Genomic DNA, 26,904 nt, shown 5'->3' with positions numbered 1-26,904 from the left:
GGACAGATGCAAAAATAAAACCTTTAGATGGATACTCTACAAGGAATTTACCAAGAATTAGCTTGTCTAACTTGCAGTAATGATGTCAGAATCATTAATTCTCTTGTGTGAATGCAATCATTCATCAAGGTCATGAATCAGATTGACAGTCTGCACCCACACTGACACTGTATCTACACTGACAGCTGTGAGTGGCACATAAACTGACCAGAAACGGAATAAAATTCAACATAAGATCATTGAAACATGATATACACAAACAATAACAGAACAGTGTTTTCAAGGATATAATCAAATCTCAGGCTTCAGATGATTGTTATAAATTGCTTGTACTTCATTCTCACGATTTAAGACAATTATATTCCTTAAATTAATTATTACCTTACAATCAGTCCCAGAAATCCATTTTCTCTACATAGCTTATCTTTTTGACAAATATAATGTGCATTTACAATCCAGCATTTATGATAAAATCAAGAAAAATATTATTTGCACAACTAAAGTAGGATACATTAATGGTAATTAGATAAATTATTGACAATCAGACCATTGTAAAACACCATGGGCTACTGGCTCAGAAAAGCAATCTTTAAATTTTCATTATGTCCTCTGCATGCCTGCATATAATTTTTTTTTGGTACTCGTATGGCTGTCATTGTTACTTTGAACTCACTATGGCATTTATTTCAACTGCTATTTAAATTTATTTACAAGCTAATGCCAGGTCTTATTAGCAATAATAAATTCCAAGCTATGCATATAGGGGTTTGTATCAACATTACTTTAACACTCGGTTTTGTTTTGTGCCAAAATAATCACTAGCATGGCAAATCCCCAATATAAACATGCCTTATTATTGTCCAATTAAATTATGAGGAGGAGCCTGGTTGTCTTAAAATCCCTGTAGAACTCCTGAGATACACAACTCATTGCTGTGCATCAGAGCTACTGTTAGAACTCAAGAAAATCACATCAAAAAAATTTAAATAAATCTACGATATCTCAATGGTCAGTAAATATAGATGATCATATAGTGAAGATATCATTGCTCCAAGCTCATTCGAAAGATTTGTTTTTAAATTATTATGTTCCAATCAATTTTGATCAAAAATTTAAAATATGATTTGAATTAATTAGAAATATGTGAGCTACTTAAACGTGCCTGTCTTGCTCACTAAATCCAGTTGATGTTATGCAGAGAATGGTAGTTTGACATCTAATGGTTTCTCTTTGAATTTCCTTTTATATCATTCTTTCCCCCAGGAAAGTTTTGTGAACATGCATGGAATATTTCTACACGTGATTAAAAAGCTAGCAATACAATTATTATTCCTTAAAAACCACCTGTATCAATTTAGATTATCTAGAGATATTTACTTTGGGCAAACTTTGGCCAGGCAGTGGGAGGAGTCCTCTCGCCATCTGTCTGAAGTCACTGATGAGACACACGAGTCATTTTTGGGGGGGGGGGGGGGGGTTGGTCATCGTCAAATCCAACAACTCCAACATGGAGCCAAGACAGAAGTAGGGACTGATGGAAGGGGAGGAAGCTAATGGCTGGGGGTAGGCGCTGACAGGCCAGAAGATTTTTGTAGAGCTAGGAGGAACATTCATGGTCCTCTTGGCCCCACAACAATCTTGGAAAAAAACAGAAAGTTACTTTTTTCTGCGTGGCCTGCAGCAGTCCTTTTAACGGCTGCTGGTTAGGCTGCTCAACACCTGGTACCATTAGGCGGTGCATACAAGGTGCACGCACTGCCCATTGTTACCTCAAAGTTGCATCAGGGTTCTATGTACATCATAGGAACCCGATTTACATATTATAAGTAGATTTCCGCCTGAAATAAATGGATGTCAGGGTCTTCCATGTGAAGGCCCCAATGAAAATGCCAGCGGGCAAATCAGGAGTGGGAATGAGGCAGTAAGTTCAGCCTTGCGATTTTTGGGAGGCTCCCACCCAGTTCCTGCCAGGTGGTGCCCCTCAAAATCGAGGCCTATGTTTCAGTAATGTGACTCAACAAGTGTAATTTTCTATAGCTGTATTAGCTTACAAAAGCTTAAGAAATGCATTTAGTGTATGTAGGGTTCCATAAAGGAACCCTGGAAAATGTGAATATTTACATTTTCTGTCCATTGAATCTAATTGTGCAGATGTCTAGATGTCTATGCATTTTTTTAAATAACTAAAGTATCTGGAACTTATCCAGGAATTAAGCACTCACCAATTTTTAGCACTTACCCCTCCACCAATGTTGGTAGTTAATGATATACATTAGTTTTACAATAAAATGTACATATTTCTATTTATACTTGCTAATTTAACATTGCACATTACAACTTTCTAGTATCTAAAAATAGGGGTCAAGAAAATATTGCATTATACAATAAAATAAGTTAATTCATTCTCTGGGGTATGTTGGTCTTGCAAGCGCACTCAAATGAAATGGTGTGACTTTGACGAGCAGATATTATCTTAGCTTTTTCAATCGGTGTTATTTTTAACTGGCATTTAACAATTTAAAATACAATAAATGGGCTAGCGGTCTAGTTGAAATAATACCGATTAGAAAATCTAGGCCACAGAATCAAAGAAATTTCAGCATTGAAGGTGGATATTTGGCCCATCGTGCATATGGTAAACCCACATTTGACCGATCTACTCTAATCCCACTTCCCTGCTCTTTCCCTGTACTCTCTAATATTTTTCTTCAGGTGTTTATCTATTTCCTTCCTAAATGTCATGATTGATTCAGCTGCAGCAGCCACTTTTGGTTACACATTCCATATTGTATTAACCCTTTCTTCTAACGCAATATCTTTATGCTTCTACATTGCATTTTTTCTGTGATTCCAATATATTTTTAGTAATGGGGTGAACAAAACTGCACACCATATTCCAACTGTGGTTTGACCAATGTCTTGTACAGAATCCGGAATCCTGCTTTTAAAGATCTGTGTATATGCCCTTGAACTCGGTTTCTGTTGAGTATTTACCTTTTAGGATATGTTACAATCTCTGTTTTTCCCAAAATGTACTACTTCTTCATATCTGCCCACTACCCTATGTAGTTCTATAGTCTTTTGTGTTATTCCTCACTGTTTGCCATTGTAAGAAAATGTTGGTATTAATTCCTCTGTGCCCACATCCAAGTTTATGGACAACAAAAGAGTTCTAAACAGATCCTGGAGTGCACCACGAGCCACACTTTACCAATCCCAGAAACAGTCAGTCATTCCTATTCTCTTCTTCCTATGTTTCAGCCACCTCTCTATTTTTAATACCATGGTCCTTAATCTTTGCAACATGTCTTCCGTAATAATGTCCCTTTTGGAGGAGAGAAGGCCCAGTAGTGGGTAGCTCTCCTCCAATCCCAAAAACAATTACCTTGTATAGACCACAGCTAAGTCTGAGGCCTATAAACAAAAATTAATTCCTCAGACCTTCAAGGCACTTCTGCCCCTATTTTCTTCTGGTCTGCAGCACTGCCACACCTTCCTCCCTCACAGGGTGGGAATCTTCTTGGTGATGGGGATCCTGCCAGGAACCTGCCGAGCAAAGATAGTGGGGGGAGGAAACTAGACTTGGGTGATAGCACAAAATGGGAGCTAGCAAATCAGATATTAATGAAAAAGAAAATCGGGCAGAGTATAAAACAGGCTGGAAAAGAAAATCGGGCAGAGTGTAAAACAAACTGTTGATTCAGCAGCACCCAAGACAAATTTATACCCAAATGATTCTAGAACTGGGTCAGGGTCATGGTGGGGTTGTGGTGATGGCAGAATTCCCGCCCCAATAATCCTTCAGCAGGAGGTGGGAAATTCAGCCCCAAAAGTGCACTAAGAGAAATTATACAGATAGCATAGGACAAGTGCAAGTTCATGGACACACATTTTGAGGACAATAGGGGGAACATGATCACGTCTTGAGGGGGCCACTTTGGTTTATGTACCACCCTATTTTTTGCTGGGAATGGGGCAAGAATAAAATTCCAATGAGAAACTTACTGTGGTCTTCCCGCTGTCTTCATTTCTGCTATAATTTTAGAATGGCCTATGAAATAAGCGATCTGGGTTCACGTCTAAACAGGCTGGAGTATCATTAATAAATGCAAATCAGGGGTTTATGACATACAAAAAGAACTCAATGTAATTTTGAACTGAAAACGCACAGCGCCCGTGCTGTACAAGCTCCACCCACTGGTATGCAGCCAAACCAGCGTTCCTTAAAGGGGTCACTGGATGATGCTCAAAAAAGCCCAAAATTCAGGTTTGTGGAGGATTTTTTGGAGGCAGGATGAACACAATTAGTCTTCTGACACCTCCATAAAAATCCTCCCAACTGCTGCCTAATCTTCAGTCACCGCACAACACCCCTTCTCACCCCTCCAACCCCAATTAGCTTGGTCCTTCACTTTAAGGGGCCTCGCTGGCTCGCTGCCACATTTTCCATCGTCCCTCCCCACAGCCCACACGTACTCCCCAACAAATCGCAAGTTGCTTATCCTTGCTGGAAACACACAGGCATCTTTCACCAATTCCATGCAAATAAGGTCCCAACCATAGGAACATAGGAACAGGAGTAGGCCATTCAGCCCCTCGTGCCTGCTCCGCCATTTGAGAAGATTTTTTTTTGTTATTCATTCATGGGGTGTGGGCGTCGCTGGCAAGGCCGGCATTTATTGCCCATCCCTAATTGCCCTTGAGAAGGTGGGGGGTGAGCCGCCTTCTTGAACCGCTGCAGTCCGTGTGGTGAAGGTTCTCCCATAGTGCTGTCAGGAAGGGAGTTCCAGGATTTTGACCCAGCGACGATGAAGGAACGGAGATATATTTCCAAGTCCGGATGGTGTGAGACTTGGAGGGGAACGTGCAGGTGGTGTTGTTCCCATGTAACTGCTGCTCTTGTCCTTCTAGGTGGTAGAGGTCGTAGGTTTGGGAGGTGCTGTCGAAGAAGCCTTGGCGAGTTGCTGCAGTGCATCCTGTGGATGGTACACACTGTAGCCACTGTGCGCCGGTGGTGAAGGGAGTGAATGTTTAGGGTGTTGGATGTGGTGCCAATCAAGCGCGCTGCTTTGTCCTGGATGGTGTTGAGCTTCTTGAGTGTTGATGGAGCTGCACTCATCCAGGCAACTGGAGAGTATTTCATCACTCTTGACTGGTGTCTTGTAGATGGTGGAAAGGCTTTGGGGAGTCAGGAGGTAAGTCACTCGCCGCAGAATACCCAGCCTCTGACCTGCTCTTGTATTTATATGGCTGGTCCAGTTAAGTTTCTGGTCAATGGTGACCCCCAGGATGTTGATGGTGAGGGATTCGGTGATGGTAATGCCGTTGAATGTCAAGGGGAGGTGGTTAGACTCTCTCTTGTTGGAGATGGTCATTGCCTGGCACTTGTCTGGCGCGAATGTGACTTGCCACTTATGAGCCCAAGCCTGGATGTTGTCCAGGTCTTGCTGCGTGCGGGTTCGGACTGCTTCATTATCTGAGGGGTTGCGAATGGAACTGAACACTATGCAATCATCTGCGAACATCCCCATTTCTGACCTTATGATGGAGGGAAGGTCATTGATGAAGCAGCTGAAGATGGTTGGGCCTAGGACACTGCCTTGAGGAACTCCTGCAGCAATGTCCTGGGGCTGAGATGATTGGCCTCCAACAACCACTACAATCTTCCTTTGTGCTAAGTATGGCTCCAACCACTGGAGAGTTTTCCCCCTGATTCCCATTGACTTCAATTTTATGAGGGCTCCTTGGTGCCACACTCGGTCAAATGCTGCCTTGATATCAAGGGCAGTCACTCTCACCTCACCTCTGGAATTCAGCTCTTTTGTCCATGTTTGGACCAAGGCTGTAATGAGGTCTGGAGCAGAGTGGTCCTGGCGGAACCCAAACTGAGCATCGGTGAGCAGGTTATTGGTGAGTAAGTGCCACTTGACAGCACTTTCGATGACACCTTCCTTCACTTTGCTGATGATTGAGAGTAGACTGATGGGGCAGTAATTGGCCGGATTGGATTTGTCCTGCTTTTTGTGGACAGGACATACCTGGGCAATTTTCCACTATGTCGGGTAGATGCCAGTGTTGTAGCTGTACTGGAACAGCTTGGCTAGAGGCGCAGCAAACTCTGGAGCACAAGTCTTCAGCACTACAGCCGGGATGTTGTCGGGGCCCGTAGCCTTTGCTGCATCCAGTGCACTCAGCTGTTTCTTGATATCACGTGGGGTGAATCGAATTGGCTGAAGACTGGGTTCTATGATGGTGGGGATATCGGGAGGAGGCCGAGATGGATCATCCACTCGGCATTTCTGGCTGAAGATGGTTGCAAACGCTTCAGCCTTGTCTTTTGCACTCACGTGCTGGACTCCGCCATCATTGAGGATGAGGATGTTTGCAGAGCCTCCTCCTCCCGTTAGTTGTTTAATTGTCCACCACCATTCACGACTGAATGTGGCAGGACTGCAGAGCTTTGATCTGATCCGTTGGTTGTGGAATCGCTTAGCCCTATCTATAGCATGTTGCTTCTGCTGTTTAGCATGCATGTAGTCCTGAGTTGTAGCTTCACCAGGTTGGCACCTCATTTTTAGGTACGCCTGGTGCTGCTCCTGGCAAGCTCTTCTACACTCCTCATTGAACCAGGGTTGATCCCCTGGCTTGTTGGTAATGGTAGAGTGAGGAATATGCCGGGCCATGCGGTTACAGATTGTGCTGGAATACAATTCAGCTGCTGCTGATGGCCCACAGTGCCTCATGGATGCCCAGTTTTGGGCTGCTAGATCTGTTCTGAATTTAACCCATTTAGCACGGTGGTAGTGCCACACAACACATTGGATGGTGTCCTCAGTGCGAAGACGGGACTTCATCTCCATGAGGACTGTGCGGTGGTCACTCCTAACAATATTGTCATGGACAGATGCATTTGCGACAGGTGGATTGGTGAGGATGAGATCAAGTAGGTTCTTCCCTCGTGTTGGTTCACTCACCACCTGCCGCAGGCCCAGTCTAGCAGCTATGTCCTTTCGGACTCGGCCAGCTCGGTCAGTAGTGGTGCTACCGAGCAACTATTGGTGATGGACATTGAAGTCCCCCACCCAGAGTACATTCTGTGCCCTTGCTACCCTCAGTGCTTCCTCCAAGTGGTGTTCAACATGGAGGAGGACTGATTCATCAGCTGAGGGAGGACGGTAGTTGGTAATCAGCAGGAGGATTCCTTGCCCATGTTTGACCTGAAGCCATGAGATTTCATGAGGTCCAGACTCAATGTTGAGGACTCCCAGGGCCACTCCCTCCTGACTGTATATCACTGTACCGCCACCTCTGGTCGGTCTGTCCTGCCGTTGGGACAGGACATACCCAGGGATGGTGATGGAAGATCATGGCTGATCTGTGATTGAACTCCATATACCTGCCTTTGGCCCATATCCCTTAATACCTTTGGTTGCAAAAAGCTATCTATCTCACATTTAAATTTAGCAATTGAGCTAGTATCAATTGCCGTTTGCGGAAGAGAGTTCCAAAACTTCTACCACCCTTTGTGTGTAGAAATGTTTTCTAATCTCACTCCTGAAAGGTCTGGCTCTAATTTTTAGACTGTGCCCCCTACTCCTAGAATCCCCAACCAGCGGAAACAGTTTCTCTCTCTCCACCCTATCTGTTCCCCTTATAAACTTCGATCAGATCACCCCTTAATCTTCTAAACTCTAGAGAATACAACCCCAATTTGTGTAATCTCTCCTCGTAACTTAACCCTTGAAGTCCGGGTATCATTCTCGTAAACCTACGCTGCACTCCCTCCAAGGCCAATATGTCCTTCCGAAGGTGCGGTGCCCAGAACTGCTCACAGTACTCCAGGTGCGGTCTAACCAGGGTTTTGTTTAGCTGCAGCATAACTTCTGCCCCCTTGTACTCCAGTCCTCTAGATATAAAGGCCAGCATTCCATTAGCGTTATTGATTATTTTCCGCACCTGTTCATGTCACTTCAATGATCTATGTACCTGAACCCCTAAGTCCCTTTGGAAAACAACTGTTTTGAACTTTTTACCATTTAGAAAGTACCCTGTTTTATCCTTTTTTGATCCAAAGTGGATGACCTCACATTTGTCTACATTGAATTCCATTTGCCACAGTTTTGCCCATTCACCTAATCTATCAATATCGCTTTGTAATTTTATGTTTCCATCTACACTGCTTACAATGCCACCAATCTTTGTGTCATCGGCAAACTTAGATATGAGACTTTCTATGCCTTCATCTAAGTCGTTAATAAATATTGTGAATAATTGAGGCCCCAAGACAGATCCCTGCGGGACTCCACTAGTCACATCCTACCAATGTGAGTACCTACCCATTATCCCTACTCTCTGTCGCCTTTCGCTCAGCCAACTTCCTAACCAAGTCCGTACTTTTCCCTCGATTCCATGGGCTTCTATCTTAACTAACAGTCTCTTATGTGGGACCTTATCAAATGCCTTCTGGAAGTCCGTATAAATAACATCCATTGACATTCCCCTGGCCACTACTTTAGTCACTCTTCAAAAAATTCAATCGGGTTTGTCAGGCACGACCTACCTTTCACAAATCCATGCTGGCTCTCTCTGATTAACTGAAAATTCTCGAGGTGTTCAGTCACCCTATCCTTAATTATAGACTCCAGCATTTTCCCCACAACAGATGTTAGGCTAACTTGTCTATAATTCCCTGGCTTCCCTCTCTCTCCTTTCTTAAAAAGCGGAGTGACATGTGCAATTTTCCAATCTAGAGGGACAGTTCCTGAATCTAGAGAACTTTGAAAGATTATAGTTAGGGCATCTGCAATGTGCTCACCTACTTCCTTTAAACCCTGGGATGGAAACCATCTGGTCCTGGGGATTTGTCACTCTTTAGTGCCATTATTTTCTTCATTACTTATGTTAATTTTCTCGAGTCCCTGTCCCAAGTTCAATATTAGTTTGCTTGGGATTTCCGGCATGCTATCCTCTTTTTCTACTGTAAATACTGACGCAAAGTAATTGTTCAACATGTTTGCCATTTCCCCATTGTCAATGACGATATCCCCACTTTCAGTTTTTAAGGGGCCAACACTACTCCTGACCACCCTCTTTTTCCTAATGTAACTATAAAAGTTCTTCGTATTGGTTTTGATATCCCTTGCAAGTTTCTTTTCATACTCTCTTTTTGTAGCTCTTACTATCTGTTTTGTGACCCTTTGTTGATCTTTGTATCTTTCCCATTTGCCAGGATCTGTGCCATTTTTTGCCTTTTTGTATGCACTTTCCTTATGTCTTATACTGTCCCTTACCTCTTTAGTTGTCCATGGCTGTTTTTTTTTGGCAAGTAGAGTTCTTGCCCCTCAGGTGTATAAACCGATTCTGTTTCACATTAAATGTTTCTTTAAACATTTCCCACTGATCATCAGTCGTTTTACCCATTAACAGATTTGCCCAGTTTACTGTGGACAGTCTCATCCCATTGAAGTCAGCCTTACCCAAGTCTAGAATCTTAGCAGCTGATTCACTTTTTTCCCTTTCAAACACTACATTGAACTCGATCATGTTATGATCGCTATTGGATAGATGGTTTGGGTCTCTCACTGGCAAAATCGGGCGGGCGTTCTGATCGCTGCTCCCACCGCCCGCTGAAATTGAAAGATGAGCCCAAGTTCTTATAGAAATCTAGTAAGCAGAGGATCTGGCATAGTTGGCAGCAATAATATTTGATAGTCATAACGATCAAACAGAATAGAACAATAAAATTGCAATGAGAAACTTACTGTGGTCTTCCCGCTGTCTTCATGCCTGCTACAATTTTAGAATGGCCTGTGAAATAAGCAATCTCCATCATAAGGTCAGAAATGGGGATGTTCGCTGATGATTGCACAGTGCTGAGTTCCATTCACAACCCCTCAGATAATGAAGGAATCCATGCCTGAATACAGCAAGACCTGGACAACATCCAGGCTTGGGCTGATAAATGGCAAGTAACATTCACATCAGACAAGTGCCAGGCAATGACCATCTCCAACAAGAGAGAGTCTAATCACCTCCCTTAACATTCAATGGCATTATCATTGCCGAATCCCCCACCATCAACATCCTGGGGGGTCACCATTGATCAGAAAGTTAACTGGACCAGCCACATAAGTACTGTGGTTACAAGAGCAGGTCAGGGACTGGGTATTCTGCAGCGAGTGACTCACCTCCTGACTCTTCAAAGCCTTTCTACCATCTACAAGGCACAGGTCAGGAGTGTGATGGAATATTCTCCACTTGCCTGGATGAGTGCAGCTCCAACAACACTCAAGAAGCTCAACACCATCTGGCACAAAGCAGCCCGCTTGATTGGCATCCCATCCACCACCTTAACCATTCAGTCCCTCCACCACCAGCGCATCTTGGCTTCAGTGTGTACAATCCACAGGATGCACTGCAGCAACTTGCCATGGCTTCTTCGACAGCACCCCCCAAACCCGCAACCTCTACCACCTAGAAGGACAAGGGCAGCAGGTGCATGGGAATACCACCACCTGCACATTCTCCTCCAAGTCACACACCATCCTGAATTGGAAATATATCGCCGTTCCTTCACCACCTTCTCATGGGCAATTAGGGATGGGCAATAAATGCTGGCCTTGCCAGCGACGCCCAAATCCCATGAATGAATAAAAAAAATGCAGAAGGTTCTTTTCAAGATCATCAGGATTACAATGAAGGAGGAACATAAGTCAAAGAGCTCTTTAGGACAGCCAGCAACTGTATCATCAGGACAGGAAAGGAGCAGAAAGGTGGATACACAGAAGTCACATAAGGCAATTTTGGCAAGCGATCAGAAGGAGTGGCTAAGGGAGGGGGGTGGGGAAGAAAACGTAAACTTTGATAAGCTGACCCAAATGCAAGTGTCTTACTTGATGTGATCGGAGTAGATATTTTGCTGCATTATTCAAACCATCCTAAAGCAGTTTCACAAACACTTATTTTCTCATGTATGAAATTATACATTCCTAAAGTACATTTGGACTGGCTGTCTGCATTCACATACAATGACAAGTCAGCTGACACTAATCTCTTTTAGCTTCTCAGATAAGGCTCAAACACATGGATCTATTCTCCCTTGCTGATAATGTCACTACAAGTAGCTTGCTTCCCTGCTCTCCTTTACTAATTTGGTCATTAACAGTGCTGTAGGTAGCTATAAATACAACCAGGACACATTCTACAAAACAAAAAAACCTCTCGGACCTTTAATCAAATATTAACTACTGAGATTAGTTCTGAAACTTAAGAAACAAAAGATGCTTACAATTTCAAGTATAACAATTATATGAAAAGCAAATCCTAACATTGTTGCTATTGTTTAGTTTTCCACTGTATAATACTTGAACTTTAATACTCTTACAATACAGAAACATGAGTTGCATGAGGTATGCTGTTCATCTTGCACCTTTGGCTAGTTTTGGTTACCAAAATAATGCTTGAAAACAAACAGATTATTCCAGTTATTATTGAAACTACAAACTTGAAGCAGTAGGTATCTTTCAAACTGTTATAGAAGTTACTTAATTATTCTATTGAGCCATGGGCTAGTCACCATATTGTAATTTTCCAAAATCACACAATCGCCAGCAAGGAGCTTCACCTGCTAGGAGTATATATTGGAAATTTAAGCACATGTAGCACATGATTAAATAGCCAGAACAGCATGGAATTTATGGACCCAAATTTCCTATATATACTCCTGGCGGACTATGCTTCTGCCAGCAGTGCAAAGTTGGAAAATTACCTCCTAGCTTAATAGAGAGGTCAGTTATGGAGTTCATGATGTCAGCCACTGCACCAGATCAGCGCAACTAACCTGCAAGCAGCTCATATATCTAATTATTTAGCTAAAGTTCAATTTAACCCAATAGATTATACCAGGACCTGAAATCATTTAGAACTTTTAGGCTTGTAGTCTTTCAAATGGAGGGGTGCCTATATTTTCTAATGTATCTTACAAAGGTCAAAGATGGTTAAATCCAATCCAACGTAATTTATCTCATTGTATTAGACAGCAGTATAACTTTAACGTGACTTAAAAAATTGTATTGTTTTCCTTGACAAACAAATTTAGGTTGTTTCCATCAAACAATAGTTCATTTAGATGAAGATTTGTACTTCCAGTTTCTAATTGACTAACGGTAAACGTGATAGGGCTGATCCTCCTCTCCGAGCCCCCGCTCGGCCCCCAACAGGCAGGAATATTTTGCCTAATTGCTTAGTATAAAGTAATGATGGATACTGTTACCTCAGCTAATCTTATTGAAGTCTCTGAATGCAATTTTCCTGTCAAGGCACATTTCCGATGTAGGCCTGTCCTCCGGTCAGGCATTGCACTGGGATCATGGGGGCAGCAGAGGAGGTGAACTACAGGCCCAAGAGGCTGGAGCCAAAAAGGTCCTCGGCCCAAAGATGGTTTTGAGATGGGAGGGGTTTAAACCTTAAAAAATTTGGGCTGCCCTGGGGTTCCTGCAGACCTTCTCGTTTGAAGAGAGTCCTGGCGCAAGCCCCACTACCAAGTTCCTTTGATTGCCCTTCCTACATGCACATGAACAGGAAGGTGAGGCAGAAGGCCATGAATGACACTCTCCCACCTAATCACACTACTCACAGGAGGTCCTGCACCATTTTCCAGTTATATCCATATGGGGAAGCCCTGGGCCATGCCGGATAGCACTGTGGTGGTGGGGACTTGATACATTATAGTTTGATAGTAGATTGTATAAAAGTCCACACAGTAAAGATCATTTTCTGACTTTGAGTTCCTAGCAGAGAATCTCAACTGTCAGTAGTATTTATTGGAGATTCGGGCAAAAGCTGGGCAAGATTTTATGACCATTTAAATTATACACCCAAAATTTACTTTTCCTTCCAAGCGTCCAAATTTTCAATATGTGCTTCTGGCAAATGAGGTAATCTTCTGGGAGCACTACGGTGGAAAGTTACCTTTTGTGAATCTATTTATAAACAATAACTTGGCTTACCCCAAGTTAAGAGCGAACTTCAATATACAAGAGACTCCCTCTACTCTCTTCCCTTGATGGTTTACTGAACTGGGTACGGTAGCATAGTACTTAGTTAATGGACTAATAATGCAGAGAACATAAATTCAAATCCCACCATGGATGTTTAGGAATATGAATTCAGTTTTAAAAAAATCTGGAAATAAAAAGATGATATCAGCAAAAAATGACAATGAAGCTGTCAGATGGTCATAAAAACCCAACTGGGGTTCGCTAATGTCCCTTAGGGAAGGAACCATGCAGTCCTTACCTGTCCTGATGTGACTCCAGTCCTGCGCTAACATGGTTAACTTTTAACTGCCCTCTGAAGTGTCCTTAACTGTATCACCAGCTTCTCAGGGAAACAAGGGAAGGGCAATAATGCTGGCCTTGCCAACGACACAGACATCCCGAGAATGAATAAAAACTTTTACACACAGAAAGCACAATTCAGCCACTCAGCAGACAGTACAAAAATTCAGTAAAGTGAATGGGTTAGCATGTTACAGAAATAAATGACTCTTGTATCAAGTTATTTTGCACAGAAATTTCAAGTGATCTGCTTACAATGCACTCCTAACTTTTCAATAAGCAGCAATTCACAGGGTTGTTTGACCATATAGTTGAGGCAAGACCAGCAGTTGAATTTATTACAAGAAAGAAATTCACACAGAAGCAAAAATAAATGCAGCAGAAAAAAAGTTAAACTTGCACACAGCTGATTTGTTGACTTTGAAATAAAAGGCATACTAAAATGTCAAAGTCCCTTTACAGAATCTGTAAACTCAGTACTTAGTACTCTGTCTCACTGCCATAATGTAGAAATACAATTGAATGACACAAACTAAGGATATGGCAAAAGTCAGCAGAATATATCCCAGGCTGAGGTGTCTCAGTACAGAGCTGTCAATCAAGCCAGATCCAAAACACAATGAAGCATATTGAGCATGGCACCATTTGGTGAACAATGGTTCACACTCTGTACAGGCCTTGTAGACCTAATTAACAACTTAATGAGGCATAATCACATTAGCTCTGGGAACAGCTGCTTGCATCCTAACTGATTTGCAAATGAAAGCACCTGACCTGGCCTGTCTTCTGCAGAACAAGGCTTATTTTCTCATGGCCCAATCACAGAGATAACAGTCTGAAATCTTTGAGTTTGCGGAGTGGACATTAAAAGAACAGGATTTACGTCCATCCAAATCACACATGCCTGACCCTGCCACATCTTCCAGGGTTGTATCTTTCTAAATACCATAGCAGCCTCTCAGTGGTTTGGGTTGCAGAGGCATATTAGATGAGCTAGATTCAAGAATGCAGCTGTGGCGTTGTTACTAAACTAAGTGCACAGAGGATTGACCCTGTTTAGCACAGAAAGGCAACATCTACATAGGCAGGCTGTGCAAAGTGCATGTGAGGCAGTGGCATTGCATGTTAATACTGTGTTAATCACCTAGAGAACGTGGTTGCAAGTAAGGAAAAAGTTCGGAGACTTCAATAAGATTAGCTGAGGTAACAGTATCCATCATTACTTTATACTAAGCAAATAGGCAAAATATTCCTGCCCCTCACACTATCTTCTAGTCCACTGAATGCTTACTATGCATTTTGGAGGACAGCACACATTGCAGTAGCCAGTTAGACCTGTAATTCTTACCAAACTCACATCATTAACGGGCTTCAAAGAATCCTTCCGCGTGAATCTTGATGCACAATGCGTGTATATGTAATCACACCTATGATGAGCTGCAGGACTGCAAAACTTTACATGAGCTATTGACACTTCTACCTCTCAAATCTGCTTCTCTGTTCACAGGACAAGGAGGCACATAACAGAATCAGAAATGTTCAAAGCACAGAAGAAGCCTATTTGACCAGTCATGTTTGCACCAGCTTTTTGTTGGAGCAGTTCTAAACCAATCCCACTGCCTTGCTCTCTCCCTTTAGGCCTGTTTCTTCCAAGGTTTCAAATGCTTATCCATTTATCCTTTAACATATGCAATTTTCAATGCCTCAACTGCTCCCTGTACAAAGCATTTGATAACTCTTTGCATGAAGAAATTTCTCCTAACCCCTCTCCTCACTCTTTGTGACAATTTTAAATTGATGACCTCTCATCATTGACTCCCTAACCAGAGGAAATTCAGTGACATATAACGTGCTTTGGGACGTGCTGAGGTTGTTAAAGGTTGCTATGTGAATGCGAGTCTTCCTTTTTTACCCTATTCACCCTTTCAAAAGATAAGAACATAAGAAATAGGAGCAGGTGTAGGCCATACGGCCCCTCGAGATGGCTCCGTCATTCAACATGTTCATGACTGATCTTCAACCTCAACTCCACTTTCCCACCCTATCGCCATAATCCCTTGATTCCCTTAGCATCCAAAAATCTATCATTCTCAGCCTAGAATATAATCATGATATGGAGATGCCGGTGATGGACTGGGGTGTACAAATGTAAGGAATCTTACAACACCAGGTTATAGTCCAACAGTTTTATTTGAAAATCACAATCTTTCGGAGGCTTTCTCCTTCGTCAGGTGTGTGTGGGATTCCTTGAAATTTATCACATATATAGTCACAGAACAATGCCTGATGATTACAGATAATCTTTCCAACTGCCCGTTATCAAGGCAATCAAAGGAATTGAATGGTGTTCAGACAGAGAGAGACATTAGATACTAGACTACTGAATATACAAACGGCCAGAACCAAAGACAGAGAGAGAGAGAGAGAAACATCCGAAAGGAAGAGAAAGAGAGAGAATGACAAGTTGTATTAAAAACAGATAACTTTTTTTTCGCTGGTGGGGTTACGTGTAGCGTGACATGAACCCAAGATTCTGGTTGAGGCCATCCTCATGGGTGCGGAACTCGACTATCAATTTCTGCTCGACGATTTTGCGTTGTCGTGTGTCTCGAAGGCCGCCTTGGAGAATGCTTACCCTTCAAACAGCCACTCAACCTCAAACAAACCATTGTTCGCAGCAAATTACCCAGCTTTCAGGAGAACAGCGTCCACAACACCACACTACCCTCACGGCAACCTCTGCAAGACATGCCAGATCATCGACACAGATACCACCATCACACGAGAGGACACCACCCACCAGGTGCATGGTTCATACTCCTGTGACTCGGCCAACGTTGTCTACCTCATACGTTGCAGGAAAGGATGCCCTGGAGCATGGTACATTGGCGAGACCATGCAGACACTGCGACAATGGATGAACGGATACCACGCAACAATCGCCAGATAGGAGGGTTCCCTCCCAGTCGGGGAACACTTCAGCAGTCAAGGACATTCAGCCACCGATCTTCGGGTAAGCGTTCTCCAAGGCGGCCTTCGAGACACACGACAAAGCAAAATCGTCGAGCAGAAATTGATAGCCAAGTTCCGCACCCATGAGGACGGCCTCAACCGGGATCTTGGGTTCATGTCACGCCACACGTAACCCCACCAGCGAAAAAAAAGTTATCTGTTTTTAATACAATGGGTCATTCTCTCTCTTTCTCTTCCTTTCGGATGTTTCTCTCTCTCTCTTTCTCTCTCTGTCTGTCTTTGGTTCTGGCCATTTGTATATTCAGTAGTCTAGTATCTAATGTCTCTCTGTCTGAACACCATTCAATTCCTTTGATTGCCTTGATAATGGGCAGTTGGAAAGATTATCTGTAATCACCAGGCATTGTTCTCTGTCTATATATGCGATAAATTTCAAGGAATCCCACACACACCTGACGAAGGAGAAAGCCTCCAAAAGCTTGAGATTTTCAAATAAAACTGTTGGACTATAACCTGGTGTTGTAAGATTCCTTACATAGAATATAATCAACAACTGAGCAACCAGAGCCATCTGGGGTAGAGAATTCCAAAGATTCACAACCCTCTGAGTGAAGAAATTTTTCCTCCTCTCGGTCCTAAATGCTCCAGTACAGCTACAACACAGGAATCTACCCGACAATGTGGAAAATTGCCCAGGTATGTCCTGTCCACAAAAATCAGGACAAATCCAGTCCGGCCAAGTGATGGAAGGTGTCGTCAAGCGGCACTTACTCACCAATAACCTGCTCACCAATGCGCAGTTTGGGTTTCGCCAGGACCACTTGGCTCCAGATCTCATTACAGCCTTGGTCCAAACATGGACAAAAGTGCTGAGTTCCAGAGGTGAGGTGAGAATGACTGCCCTTGACATCAAGGCAGCATTGGAACGAGTGTGGCACCAAGGAGCCCGAGGAAAATTGAAGTCAATGGGAATCAGGGGAAAACTCTCCAGTGGCTGGAGTCGTACCTAGCACAAAGGAAGATGGTAGTGGTTGTTGGAGGCCAATCATCTCAGCCCCAGGCCATTGCTGCAAGAGTTCCTCAGGGCAGTGTCCTGGGCCCAACCATCTTCAGCTGCTTCATCAATTACCTTCCCTCCATCATAAGGTCAGAAATGGGGATGTTCGCTGATGATTGCACAGTGTTCAGTTCCATTCGTAACCCCTCAGATAATGAAGCAGTCCGAGCCCGCATGTAGCAAGACCTGGACAACATCCAGGCTTGAATTGATAAGTGGCAAGTAACATTCGCGCCAGACAAGTGCCAGACAATGACCATCTCCAACAAGAGAGAGTCTAACCACCTCCCCTTGACATTCAACGGCATTACCATCGCCGAATCCCCCACCATCAACATCCTGGGGGTCACCATTGACCAGAAACATAACTGGACCAGTCACATAAATATTGTGGCTACAAGAGCAGGTCTGAGGCTAGGTATTCTGCTGCAAGTGACTCACCTCCTGACTACCCAAAGCCTTTACGCCATCTACAAGGCACAAGTCAGGAGTGTGATGGAATACTCTCCACTTGCCTGGATGAGTGCAGCTCCAACAACACTCAAGAAGCTCGACACCATCCAGGACAAAGCAGCCCCCTTGATTGGCACCCCATCCACCACTCTAAACATTCACTACCTTCACCACCACCGCACCGTGGCTGCAGTGTGTACCATCCACAGGATGCACTGCAGCAGCTCGCCAAGGCTTCTTCAACTGCACCTCCCAAACCCACGACCTCGACCACCTAGAAGGATAAGGGCAGCAGGTACATGGGAACACCACCCCCTGCACGTTCCACTCCAAGTCACACACCATCCCGACTTGGAAATATATTGCCGTTCCTTCACAGTCGCTGGGTCAAAATCCTGGAACTCCCTACCAAACAGCACTGTGGGAGAACCTTCACCACACGGACTACAGCGGTTCAAGAAGGCAGTTCACCACCACCTTCTCAAGGGCAATTAGGGACGGGCAATAAATGCTGGCCTTGCCAGCAACGACCACATCCCATGAACGAATAAAAAAAAATGGCCCACCTCTTATCTTGAGTCTATGATCCCTAGTTCTAGTCTCTCCAGCCAGGGGAAACAGCCTCTCAGGATCGACCCCGTCAAGCCCACTTAAGGATTTTATACACTTCAACGAGATCACCTCTCATTCTTCTAAACTGCAGAGAATATAGGCCCATTCTACTCAATCTCTCCTCAAAGGACAACCCTCTCATCCCAGGAATCAATCTAGTGAATCTTCATTGCACCCCCTCCAAGGTAAGTATATCCTTCATTAAGTAAGGAGACCAAAACTTACACAGTACTCCAGGTGTGGTCTCACCAGAGGCCCATATAATTGCAGCAAGACTTCCTTACTCTTGTACTCCAACCCCCATGCAATAAAGGCTAACATACCATTTGCCTTCTTTTTTATTCATTCATGGGATGTGGGCATCGCTGGCAAGGCCAGCATTTATTGCCTATCCCTAATTGCCCTTGAGAAGGTGATGGTGAGCCGCCTTCTTGAACGGCTGCAGTCCATGTGGTGAAGGTTCTCCCACAGTGCTATTAGATAGGGAGTTCCAGGATTTTAACACAGTGACAATAGAGGAACGGCGATATATTTCCAAGGCGGAATGGTGTGTGACTTGGAGGGGAATGTGCAGGTGGTGTTGTTCCCATGTGCCTGCCTCCCTTGTCCTTCTAGGTGGTAGAGGTCGTGGGTTTGGGAGGTGCTGTTGAAGAAGCCTTGGCAAGTTGATGCAGTGCTTCCTGTGGATGGTACACACTGCAACCACAGTGCGCCGATGGTAAAGGGAGTGAATGTTTCGGGTGGTGGATGGGGTGCCATTCAAGCGGGCTGCTTTGTCCTGCTTTGTCCAAATGGCTGAATGACCTCCTCCTGTGCCTATCGGGTGGCCCGGGAACATCCCCAGAAATGATCCCAAAGTCTCTGCCAGACAGAAGGGAGGTGGGTAGAAGACTCACCTGCCCCCAGCAGGAATTGCAGACAGCGGAAACTATGTGGAAACCTGGTGGGTCCAGGTTCTACCCCAAATTCCTGCCCTCCCCCCGCAGGCAATCTGTCTACTTTGTGCCCTTCTCCACCTCATGAATGAGGCCCTAAATCCCTATTTACAAAACCCAAAATACTATTGATCTTTTTTCTACCTGCACTCACACTTTCAATGAATTATATATTTGAACCCTCAAGTCTCTTTGTTCATTCATACTCTTCAATATCTTTCCATTGAATAATGCCATGCCCCAGTGGGCCACAAGAAACTGTAGCTTGCATTATTCATTCTTCTACCACAAGTACACTTTTGGGATTTAGATAACTAAATAAAGCAGTATGCACTGGGTGATTCACACAGCACAAGTGAGCAAGAGCAGGTAGTGATAGCAGTGGAGGATCAGGAACCTACTGGCTGGACAGCCAGCCTGTATATGTCCTCAGAGCAAATGTGGAGAAGTCCAGGAGTCACATCTGTGTTGTATGCAAAATCATTTTGCAGTACCAGGGACACAGTTAATTGGCATTGGGGGCAGCCCTGTAATCTGGGATTCAGGAGCAACCCAATTTCTAGGCCATGAGGGTTGGGGAGTAACACTTAAGCGATGGGGAGATATGGAACATAAGAGGATGAAAGAGGAGTCAATAGTTGGGGTCTGGTGGTAATAAATGGAAAAAAGTTGTGGTGTTGAAAGTCGAGCGATGGGTAAATATTGAAAACTTTCAGAAGGAAATTAAGAAACATTGGAAGCAATAATAAAAAATGTATAGACACAAGGGGCATGATTTTAACTGGGAGCTGGAAAACCAGCCCGTCTTTAGATATTCCTACGGGGAACCTGGAAGCCAAATGAGTGTGTTGCACTCAATTTAAGGTAAGTATTTGTGCTTCTGGGTTTCCCTCGCACTAGGCAGCCAGATTGACAGGCTGGCTGCCTGTTGGGATGGTAAGGAGCCGCAAACCGGAGAGGAAGGGAGAGGGAGATTGTGGGCCCTGGAAGAAATCAGAAGGGTGGAAGGAGGTGGGGGGACATAGACGACATCAGGTGGACCTAGGATAAGATCGGGGGGGGGGGTGCAGTTCAGCATCATGGGAGGGGCTGGGATCGGCCAATCGTGGGGTCATATTGCACCAGTTGAGCTTGTTGGGCCTGGAAGAAGCACTCCTGCTCCTCCGGGCCCACAAGCAATGAAAAGGCATTTGCCTCATGGATCTGGCCCTTCCCGCCTGCTTTCAACTGACGTGAATCAGAAGCGATGGAAAACCCAAACAGGTAAGGTTAAAGTTGTTTTACTTTTGTAATACACAAAAAATTAAGAACCTCAACTATCACAATGAGGTACAATGCCCCTTTAAGTATCAGCCCACTGGCTTTAAGTGGGGCCGCGACTTCCGGGTGTCTGTTAACTCTGAGTCATACACCTGGGTCATACACGCTGTGGGAACATTGGAGCCGGGATGCGGTCCCACTCCAAAAATCCACTATTTCTACTGCCACCCACCCCCAAACCGCCCGTTCTGAGGGGTTAAAATGACCCCCAATGATTCAGAAGGTTTTTTTTAAAACATCGAAGGTGGTATGCTTCACCACAAGTGACTACGGAGGCAGATGCTATAGGATAGAATTTCTGAGTCCTTGCTTGTGGCACACAACAACAACTTGCATTTATGTAGCATTTTAATATAGTAAAATGTCCCAAGGAGCTTCTAAGGAGCGTTTTCAAACAAAATTTGACACCAAGCCACATAGGGAGACATTAGGACAGGAAGGGGTTAGTTTTAGGGAGCATCTTAAAGGAGAAGAGAGAGTTAGAGAGGCTTAGGGAGGGAATACCAGAACTTAGGGCCTACGCAGCTGAAGGCATGGCCGCCAATGGTGGAGCAATTAAAATCGGGGATCCGCAAGAGGCCAGAATAGGAGGAGCGCAGAAATCTCAGAGGGTTGTAGGGCTGGAGGAGGTTACAGAGATAGGGAAGGGCAAAGCCATGGAGGGATTTGAAAACAAGGATGAAAATTTTAAAATCAAGGCATTGACAGACCGGGAGCCAATGCAGGTCAGTGAGCACATGGAGTGATGAGTGAACGGGACTTGGTGCAAGTTAGGATACGGGCAGCAGAGTTTTGGATGAGCTCAAGTTTATGTACACAGTAAGCATGCATCAGAAAACTGCAGGCAGAGACCCTGCGATTTTCTGATCCTTGTTCATGATATGCAAAGTACTTCACCATGAGTGAGGACTCAGTAAACCTACCCTTTTAAACATTGTTAAAAAAGAGAATTGGATAAGTATTTGAAAAGGAAAAGTATAAAATGACAGGGAAAGAGCAGGAAAATGAGATGAGAATGGATAGCTACAGTTGAAGAGCCAGCACCAACACAGGCACGATTAGATGAATGACCTCATTCTGTGCTGTAATTTTTATGATACTATGAACAGACAGACAGTAATCGAATCAAGGGATTCACTTGATGTCATAAACTGTGGCAATGAAAATTGAAAATCCAGATTCAAAAGATTGCCGCATTACACTATCCAAACTAGCTGTTTCTGACAAATAAACTCATCCAGTGTCTGCAGCCCGACGGCACCCAGACCAGAATTGTGCTCTGAGTTCAAAGGGTTAAATACATTTCCCCCAATGTCATTTCCATGTCAGTCAGCAATGCCACAACTACTTCCTCAACCTGTCCACAAACCTCGTGCAGCATAAGTTGGGAGGGCATTATAGCGCTAAAGGGATACTTAGCATCAGTCAGGAAAAGCTGGAAACAGGTTAGGCGCTCATTTTTTCCTTCAATCTGTTGAGTGTTTTGAGCCTTAAAGGCTTTTATCTTCTTGCTGCTATGTGTACTTATAAAATCTCTCTGCCACTGAAATCTGCTGATCTGTTCAACCCCAAACCTCCCCCCACCATGCTTCCAGCACTCTCCTTTGAGGTGCTGCTCCAGGCCCATGATGAGCATCTGCCCGCCAGATTTCCTGCTCTCCCAAATGGTAAGCTGCCTAGAAGCAGCGGGATTAGCACTGGCAGCTTGCCAGTTGTATTTAAATTGATTGGGCATCCCGCCGATTGCCCTCCTGATCATACACACTATGGTCATCGAGTGATACATGGCGAAGGTTGAAAATCCTTTGCTGATGTCAATTATTTACCCCCTTCGACTCTTCATCTAGGAGAAGATTGCCCAAAACAAGAGGGTGAGAAGCTACACACAGGAGCCCATCCCAAATTCCAGACTTTCATCATGCCTGAACAGGCAGAGACAATAATGAGAAAATTAAAGATGAAGAAGCAGGAGGCCTGGTCCCAGATCAGGGTATATAGACAACTGTTATACCTTTTTTCATGCCTCACTCACTGCCCGATTTACTGCAACTACAATCAGTTAATGAATGTACAAACTTTGTCTGGCCTAGCGCTGAAAGTAACTGGATATCCTTGCCATCCAAGCTACATCCTAACTGTTGTTCCTCTTCTCTTTCCCTAGATCAGATAGATGACTCAGACTTGGATTCCAGGGAAAAAGATGATGAAAGACCTGCTGAAGATGTACTGTCATTCCATCTTACCCTGTCAAGCACCAGCTCAGAAATTGACTGTGCCTTTGAGGGGAGTACACTGGTTGATGCACTCAGCGTTACTGAACAGGAACAAGTGTAGTGGCAAAGGAAGAAAAGGTACAAGCTGTCTTGAAGGAAACAGAAAATGCTGGAAATACTCAGCAGGTCGGGCAGCATCAGTGGAGAGAGAAACAGTTAACATTTCAGGTCGATGACCTTTCAGTTCTTCCAGTTCTGACGAAAGATCATCAACCTGAAAAGTTAATATGGTTTCTCTCTCCACAGATGCTGCCTGACCTGCTGAGTACTTCCAGCATTTTCTGTTTTTATTTCAGATTTTCAGCTTTTGAAGCTGTCTGGAAGGGCAGTTTGTTTCCTTCCTCTACTGCAAAGTTAGGAAAGACACCTCAGTGAGAGATTGCTCGACATGTTGGGCTGTCTGCCCAGGATTATTTCACCAAATATCATCCAGTGTATAACATTCAACTAACCCTTTGGGTGGCATTCTGATTTAAGACATTTAAACCCTGCCATGGACAGTTTTATGCAGCTGAGCTCCCCCCAACACCCCACAACAGAGCCTATGATGCCAATAATAGCATCTCTGAGGGATACAAATATTGTGGCCATGCAAGCCCTGTGGTCAACTATCTCCTCCGCTTGGATAGGCTACGAGATCAGGAAATCACCGGCACGCTGATCTCAATATGCTATCCATTAGTTTTAAGGTGTTATTACAGGTGTGTCATGGCTCGCTGCTATTTTTTTCACTATTGCTAATGAAATCGTATTCTTAGGAATCTTATTTCACAAAGTGTAATCCCATGATTTTATTATTGGTTCATTAAAAAATAAACCTGGTGCCTTCCATTTGTCAAAATGTCCCACAGTGCCTTACAGCCAATGAATTAAAGCACAATTATTTGCACACAGCAAAGTCCTACAAACACCAATGTGATGAATGATCAGTTAATCTTTTTGTTTTTGGTGGTGTTGGTTGAGGGATAAATGTTAACCGGGTTAGTTGGAGAACTCACCTGCTTTTCTTCATTAAGTGCAATGGGATCTTTTACATTCACCGGATCAGGCAGATGGGGAGTCAGTTTAACATCTCATCTTTAAGACTGTACATTCAACAATACAATACTCCCTCAGCATTGAAGTGTCAGCCTAGATTATGTGCATAAATCCTGGAATTGAGCTTGAACCCATGACCTTTTGACTCAGAGGCGAGAGCACCAACACTGAGCTAAGGCAGATATATTATAGGGCCTTCTTTATCTCCCGCAGCTTGTCAATTGGATTTGAAACCACCCACCAGTTACTCAGGCTGAAAGCATTCCTTCACCTGGAGAAGCATCTAGTAGTAGGACATATGCACCACTAGCATGGAGAAGATTACCACACCAGAAGCAAATCACATTAAACATGTACACCACTACTACTGCACAATTAAATAAAATTATTTCACTTTTACTAAAGTTGGCACAGCTCAGTCACGACCACCCTGGTGAGCCTCCTCAAACACTGCCGACCTGCTATGCCCAGGTGGTTCCCGGATAGTACCTAGTACTAGCATTGTGCTTCTTATGGCCTGTGTACTTCCAACGCCTCTCCTTATTTTCTGCAAATAGTGTTATAACCATGACAAAAAAAACTCAACTTATGTCAGGGTTGTGGTGACATTTAACAGTCTTCCCTTTTGTTAAGGTCACTAACTCCAAGTATCAGCTGAAGTAAAATACTCTTTTAACTTGCTAATGCAGCTATATAATCCTGCAATGAGTTCATTAATAATGACATTCACATGGCCTAAACAAATAGAAAACAGCTTTTTTCTCCTTCTATATGCATTTTTGGAGGGTTAGAAATCCTAAGAGCAGAACTAAACATGGACTAAATGTGATTTCAGAAAATTAGCAGTCAGGAATGTTGGCCCCTATGTATTATCCTGAATATACTGAATAAACCTGACTTTTCAACTATATTCTATTGGCTAGGATGTATTGCTTAATCCTAAAACCCAAATGACCCATTTTTATATATGAATACTTGCTCTTTTTTAATTCCATGAGATTATCATTTTAAAGGATTACAAAGGGAGATTTATTATTTAATCTATATACAGTATATATCTAGAATGGTAGCACCAGTTAAAAAAATTTAAACTTTGGTTTGTATGCAGACTATTTCCAGTATTTTAATACTTGGATTTTGTAAGTATTTAATAAAAGATAAATAGTAATTAGAAATTAAGGCTCTTGTAGAATAAACAGCTTTAGGTAAGATTATTTTTAAATGCAACAAACATAAAAATCTTGTGTTCTGTATTTTGTTTTATTTTAGCTTTTAAATTGTTTAACTGATGCTCATATCATCTCAGGAAATAAAACAAATATCTGAAACAAATATTTGTCTTTATAAAAAGCATTTGAATTTGTAACGTAAAATAAAACAAAAAAAGCAGAATCCAAGTAGCCACCAGTGATTGCAGGGTAAAGGCTGAACAGAGAAAGCTACTGTAAAAGACAAAGAGGTTTTTTTTAAAGGGAGAGGAGGATCGGATCGCCTTTGCTAGACGGATAATGCAGATTACAAAACTCAATTTTCGCATGAGACTATTAAGATATTTAGTTGGCAGTGTTCTTACTGTCTTTTCAATAGAACACACAAGGAAACTTCACATAAAGAATAAGTAAGGTATTTACTCAGCAGTTGCTCCTAGTGTGGTAAATTATTACTGAATGTATTCAACTTTTCCAAAGTTAATCTAGACCACACATTATCACTGCCCATCCAACAGCACACTCCTAAAACACATATAAATTTATTGATTGACACCCTGTACTTATACTCAACTCAAACTGTTCATTAAATGGATTTGTTCAACTATTAACTTTTGATGTTTCTACTTGTCATTGAAACATCGTTAGTGAAGTACTTAGACACCATTTTAAGCATCTTTGTTTTTCATTGTTTAACAATACATTCTTTGTTTCTTCATGATTCCATACATTCCAAAAGACGACTGTTTTCTATTAATTATCCTCATACCTCATTAAGTAACATTAACAGCTAAGGCAGTAATAAAGTGTAAAAGAAACGCTGTCAAAGTGGCACAGCACCATATAAGAATTTACTCTTTCTTTTGCCAATATTCCTTTTCTTTTACCTACTGTATAAACAAAAATGTAATCCCCCTTTGCAGAAAAGGTAGAGTGCAGATTTATGTATCTACAAGGCAATTGGCAGAAAAGGTTGACAGCGTTAAAAAATAAGTTTCTAGGACTCAACCCTTGCATAAGTCTATTGAAACATGCATCAGCCCTCAGAAGCTTAAGATCTTATATTAAAAATTGCTTATTCTGTTAAGGGATAACTATTAGTAATAGCAGCAACAGAAAATAATTACATTGAAGTCAGTTTAAAAGATGTAACACTACACCAGTAATAGATACATGAAATCAAATTAAAATTACTGACCTGCTGAGATGTTTCTGTACCGTCGTCCTAATGAAATGTAAATGCTGACTTACTATTGCTGCTCCACTGCTAGTGCAAATGTGGTCCCTATTTGTCTGACAATTCCTAGTGTGGACAGATGGCCAGGAGCCCTAAGCCCTGCTGGTATGAAGGAAGCTTTGCTGTTTCTAGCTTAGCCCTTGGCAGATAAGCCTGAGTCAGGCACAGTGAGCTCACAACCCCTTATCCAATCATTTAAATTAGTGCCACATGAGAAGATCTGCCCAAATCTGCTCAGTAAATGACCAGAGGGTAGGACAATCGGCTTCAACACTGACCAGGAGTAACCAGGAGTATACCAATGATTTGCAGCTGTGACATTTTGGATGTGTCTCTTAAAAATACCATAGTGCTTTGAAATAGATGAATTTACAGGGGACAGAAACCCTTTATAGAAAAAAATATTTTCAGTTGTAACAGCTGTTTTCTTATAGTGGATGTATCTAACTGGAGAACAAGAA

The 26,904-nt window shown here is 43.1% G+C and overlaps 1 protein-coding gene across 3 annotated transcripts in view; it reads right to left on the bottom strand.

Moving 5' to 3' along the window:
* The window catches only part of zgc:110045 (uncharacterized protein LOC664755 homolog), a 141,173-nt gene extending 114,635 nt beyond the window's left edge, over positions 1-26,538 (bottom strand). For all 3 annotated transcript variants that reach the window (XM_068005190.1, XM_068005172.1, XM_068005180.1), the window contains exon 1: positions 26,405-26,538. The gene's annotated coding sequence lies outside the window, so the exon portion shown is untranslated. The remainder of the gene's footprint in view (positions 1-26,404) is intronic.
* Between the last annotated feature and the right edge of the window lie 366 nt (positions 26,539-26,904).

Source organism: Heptranchias perlo, chromosome 2, assembly GCF_035084215.1.
Source record: "Heptranchias perlo isolate sHepPer1 chromosome 2, sHepPer1.hap1, whole genome shotgun sequence".
Lineage (NCBI taxonomy): Eukaryota > Metazoa > Chordata > Chondrichthyes > Hexanchiformes > Hexanchidae > Heptranchias > Heptranchias perlo.
The sequence above is the reverse complement of the archived record's forward strand: the minus strand, read 5'-3'. Positions and strand labels throughout refer to the sequence as shown.